The 5593-nt window shown below is 45.2% G+C and overlaps 1 long non-coding RNA gene across 2 annotated transcripts; it reads left to right on the top strand.

Annotated features, from left to right (window-relative positions):
• The first annotated feature begins 509 nt into the window (after positions 1-509).
• Positions 510-5307, top strand: LOC123094756 (uncharacterized). Of its 2 annotated transcripts, none has more exons than XR_006445950.1 (7): positions 510-2225; positions 2741-2811; positions 2976-3038; positions 3176-3219; positions 3888-4026; positions 4515-4823; positions 4910-5307. It is a non-coding gene; the product is annotated as an uncharacterized lncRNA (long non-coding RNA). The 2 variants fall into 2 exon arrangements; XR_006445951.1 differs by having other exon boundaries at positions 511-2225; positions 3888-3973.
• The last annotated feature ends 286 nt before the right edge of the window (positions 5308-5593 follow it).

Raw genomic sequence — 5593 nt, forward strand, 5'->3', positions numbered from 1 at the left:
TTCACTCATTTGTCGCAGAAGTAACTTTGTATTACCTCTTTCTCGTTCTCTTCTCATTTCTCGATCTCGGGGCGAGATCTCTTGTATGTGGCGGAGAGTTGTAACAACCCGAGACTGACGCTCCATATGCCTTTCATTTATTTTTATTGTTGCCACATGTTTCATTTGTTTGTTGCATTCATCATCGCATCATTCGCATTGCATCGACACTTAGTTGCCGTCGTTTTCCAAAAACTTGCATCTGTTCGTAGTTGTCGCTTCTCTGTTCTCTTCGTTGGCCGTTCTGAGACCAACCACCCTTGCAACCGAGCAGTCGTGACCGGTACATCCGGATCAACCCCGAACATCCTCATATATTTTCAGTTTCTTCATTTGACTCCCCTAGCTTATTTTTCCCGACCATCTGATCTAAATCAGAGAGACCCTAAACCTTATCTATATATATATATTGCACCTAGTCCAATTTCAGACCAGGCCCTAGAACCTATGCCGCCGGTCCCATCCATCCTCTGACCTGCCACCCCACCCTCTCCCTCGGGATCCTCCCAAATGCCCTCCGCATCAACCCACACACATCCAGCCACCTCCCTAGACCCACCAACTATCCACCCATAGCCGTCAGATCTACATCCAATGGCTCTCTTGCCCCAGTTCGTCCGACCGAGCAACCCCGATCTAGCCTCCCAGCGCAGCCGCGCTTGATCCACCTCCTAGAGCGCTCCCGAGGCATGAGCTCCTCCAACCTCACGGCCCCACTGCCCCCGGCAAACCTCGCCGCCGGCGACCAGCACCAGCAGGCCCGTACCGCCCCTCTCTTCCCTGCCTCCTCTGCTCTCGGTCTCCCTCTCTCTTGTTCTGTGCTATCTCTCTCCTATAAGGAACACCCATGGACCTGTCTCGCCGTCCATGGAGCTCCGCCACCGGCCGAGTCCGGCGCGACCGACTAGATCCGGTCGCCCCTCGTCTTCCCCTCCACGCAAGCACCTGCGAGCCACCCGGTCTTCCCGGAGCTCTTCACCGCGTCTACACCAAGTCCCCGTTAGATGCGACCATGACCCTCCGCACAACAGTTCCACCGGGAATCAAACCAGAACGATGCGTCGCATCCGAATCCGCACGTCCCGTGGCCGCCCACTTTCCACACCTCTATTTCATTCGAGTGAGGAGGATGCCCCATCTTCCATTGACCGCATCGTGCTGGCCTGGCACCGCGCCAATGCACGGGCCATGATCTCCCCAAGGCTCAGCCGCCTACTTCCTTCTAGATGGCCCGCTACCTCCTCCACCTTTTAATCTTGTCATGTACATAAACAGGAAGAACTAAATAAATGAATATGGTGTTTCATGAATATGCAACTCATTGCATATTCAACTCCACTTAATTTGTAGTATTTGATTGTTGCACTTTGTCACGCCATCCAAAACAATAAGCTACGCTCAATGGGTGACCAACAAGCGATGCCACGTGTCTAGGAAAGTATCGAGGAGAAAAAAGGCAACGATTAATTCCTTTCCTTCCGTGCGGAAGGTAGCAATCAATTCCTTTCTTCCCTACGAAGGCAGCTCACGTCTTCATCTCTACCCCTCTCTATCTCTCTTTCCCCTTGAGTTAGACACGCCGCTTCCTCCACCCTTCCTTCACAGACTCCCCGCCGTCGCTCCTCCCAAGCCTCGTGGTCCTCCCCCTCTCCTGAGCTCTCTCTCTCTCTCTCCCTCTCTCCCTCTCTCTCTCCCTCTCTCTCTCTCTATCTCCGTCACCGTCGGGCCGTGCCCTGCAGCCAATGTGCGGATCTAGCCGAGAGGAGGGACATGACTCGAGTAGGGCTAGTCGCTGTTGTGCGCCTGCTTTGTCGTCGTGGGTTTTCGCTGTGCTTCCCGAGAAAAGGATTGGCTAGCGGCCCAGCCCCTAGATCCCATCCCCCGATTCCTCTCCCTTTCCCTCATCGACCGCCACCACCGGCGACCTTGCTGCAGTCGCCGCCATCAACACCCGTACCATCCCCAACGGCTAACGCTCCCGCCCATTCCCTTCTCCATACCATCGGCGACTTCCTCCCCTCTTCCTCACACTAGATCGAGCAGCAGGCTAGGATCCGATGCAGGCTCAGATTCGGCATGCTCGAACCGCTGGTTCCCATTGAGGATGCCATGGACAAGGTGTTATGGCCTTGGTGTTGTAGCCATGGATAAGGTGCTCTAGCCTAAATGATGCAGCCATGAACAAGGTGCCCTGCCCATCTCTCTTCTCTCTCTATTGGATTCATATTGGAACCAGGGTACTCCATGTGATTCTTTACCCCCATCTATGCTTTCTTAATCTACATGCATTGAGTAAAAGTTCTTCGTTTTTCATTGATCCTTCATTGATATTAATAATCCATAGTTTGATACACTAGAACTTGTTGCGGTTACTTTATTGGGGTTTTGAAAATAATTCCTCTAAAACTAAGTCATTCGGTCATACCATCAGTAGAGTAAATAATGGCTCTAAAACAGGGATCTCTCATCTTGGTTACCTTTACCTACTCAACTGCAAAACCTAAAGCTCAAGCTCAAGCTAGGCTAGGCTCATAGAATAATGGTGATGATTAGTTAGCTAAAATCAAACCCTCTATCCATTTTCTCTAGCTGACATCAAGAATAATGAATAGCAAGCACTATGCCTGATTGTGTCCTGAATGCCTAATCAAGTTCCACCGGAAAATAAATTCATCGTGTTTGACTTGTGAAATCGATGCAGATGTGGGCATCATAGTTTTGTCTGGCAGCGGAGAGATGCCTGGAGTTCCATTACAGTACGAGTACTCTCAGGTATGATGAATCATCATATTTCTCACATGACTCTGAATCTCCATTGCACTTGACTGCACCCTCTATCTTGATCTTCTTGACGACTTATAATTTCAACAAACATTCCCCTACATAATTTGTCCTTGGTCTGAAAGAACACTTCCTGATGATATATTTCAAATTAGGTTGTTGCCAGGATCATATGGACAATATGTACAGTCACGCTGCTGTTATCCACTTTCCTTCCAGTAAGTTGTCACTACATTTTGTTTCTGTTCCATTTGAGAATACCTAAATCATGTAGATTGTAGAGCAAAGATAGATGATGGACATCTTCACGAATCAACAGGGCTGATTACTACTGCCTTTTTCTTGTTTCCTGCAGTTGACGACTTCAAATTATTCAAGGAGAGCATGGCGTACAAGGATGTAAGGTTTTTTTGCTTGCATCCTTGTAGATCTAGGAGTCGGTCAATTCTATTTTGTATTGAGGGAAACTTTGTTTTCATCAAGGTCTAGACAATAATAAGATATTAACAAAAGTAAAATATCCTTGGTCTGAAAGAAACAATCCTGTTGTTATATTTCAAATCAGGTTATGCATGTCCTTGGTCTTCGGTAAATTCTGTTTCAAATGCAGGAGAACATTGTTTTTTTTATAAAGGAACAAATAATACTAAGATATTTACAAAAATAAAGAAGTGCCCCGTAAAATGGCTTAACTATTGTTCAACTTCAGTTCAGTTAGTTGGATCATTAATACCCAAAGAAATTAGACTATCTATGCCTTCTGCTGAGAACCTATTATGGTTACTTTATTAGGGCTCTAAAAATAGATTGTTCTTGTTCAGTTCAGTAAATCGTTGCTGTGAAAGCTTGAACCTCTTAGTTACCTTTACCTACCGTGTTGGAAACCAGATACGCTCAGGCTAGGCGTGCAGAACAATGATGATTAGTGTCCTAAATTCAGGGGACACCGAGCTTGAAAATTTTGAAACTAAAACTCTCTACGCATTGCTCTAGCGGACAGCAAGCACCATGCTTCATTGTGTTGCGGCGCGATATTAACTTCTTTGTGTTTGCCTTGCGAGGTGCAGGTGTGGGTGTTGAAGGTTCATCCGGTTGTAGAGAGGTGATATTTTGAGCTGCATTTCATCGTCAACCCCATGGGAGATCAATTCATGTAGGTAGATCCTGAGCGGTCGCGCTCTGGGCCTGATCCTGAGCTTGCTTATTGTGAGTGTCTATTCATTATTTGAAACTATTGACGCTACTTTTCTTGTGCCAAAAAATTTCTATGATTTCGGTTTTCCATATTGAAAAAAAACTACCTTGACAAACACATCTATCCGTTCGTAGAAGATTATCCTAATTTGACGGGATGGGAGGAGGAAATATATAATGTGGCCAAGAAAATTCTGGAGGAGCCAAGTACAAAGCATATGCTACCCTTCCACCATGTTGTTTTGTAGTTCAGTATGCATGATCTTCTTTCTTAAACTACACAACAAAATATAATCTACTGATTCCACTTCTACATAGGTTGTATCTCATTTGAGGGAAGATCAGAAAAATTATTAAGCATAACATGTCACCTTATTTCATTTTAAGTGTAAGGTCTGCTCTACCTTAGGATCACATGGTTTGTGTGATTTGATGAGCTCATCCAATTCTCATATTTTCCATTGCTCATTAATCTTTTTCCTTTTCCCGGTGAGATGTAGCACGTGGTCACTGGACTGAGAAGGGACATGGATAAAGATTTTCATAACAGTGTGGACGAACTGCCATCGGAGTTGAACCATGTGAGCATGACTACAAGCATCTTCACCCACACTTTACTGGTATTTAGTTTCCATTTCCCAACTAGATTATTCTGTAGAATGTACTAATGTATATGTTCTTTGCCTGCATGCTTGTGAGCGGTGTGTATTCTGCAAGTTTCAGAAAGAACAACTCAAAGAATATATAACATTTTGTCGTGGAAGCCCATGACCAAGGGGAAGCCATCCAATACTACATAAAGATTGAAGGTACATGTGCAAAACCGTTTTTTTTAATTTGATTCACTTCCGACTGAAGTCTAGCGAGATAGCTAACCCTTACAAAATCCTGGTAGAGTTCACCGTGAGGTTCATGAGCTTCTACGGATCATGCATAGCGAAGAACTCGAGTAATTGTATGAAGGGGGTGATCCACTCTGGTGATGACCCACAAGTGTAGGGGATTTATTGTAGTCCTTTTGATAAGAAAGAGTGTCGAACCCAACGAGGAGCAGAAGGAAATGACAGACAGTTTTCAACATGGTATTCTCTGCAAGCACTGAAATTATCGGTAACAGATAGTTTTGTGATAAGATAATTCATAACGGGTAAGAAGTAACAAGGGTAACAAAGATGCAGCAAGGTGGTCCAATCCTTTTTGTAGCAAAGGACAAGCTTCGACAAACTCTTATATAAGTAAAGCGCTCCCGAGGACACATGTGAATTACTGTCAAGCTAGTTTTCATCATGCTCATATGATCCGCCTTTGTTACTTAATTTGATATGTGGGTGGACCGGTGCTTGGGTCTTGTACTTACTTGGACAAGCCTCCCACTTCCGATTAACTCCTCTCGCAAGTATCCGCAACTAGGAAGGAAGAATTAAGATAAATCTAACCATAGCATGAAACATATGGATGGAAATCAACCCCTTACGAAGCAACGCATAAACTAAGGTTTAAGCTTCCGTCACTCTAGCAACCCATCATCTACTTATTACTTCCCAATGTCTTCCTCTAGGCCCAAATCATGGTGAAGTTT

The sequence above is a fragment of the Triticum aestivum genome, chromosome 4B, assembly GCF_018294505.1.
Source record: "Triticum aestivum cultivar Chinese Spring chromosome 4B, IWGSC CS RefSeq v2.1, whole genome shotgun sequence".
Classification (NCBI taxonomy): domain Eukaryota; kingdom Viridiplantae; phylum Streptophyta; class Magnoliopsida; order Poales; family Poaceae; genus Triticum; species Triticum aestivum.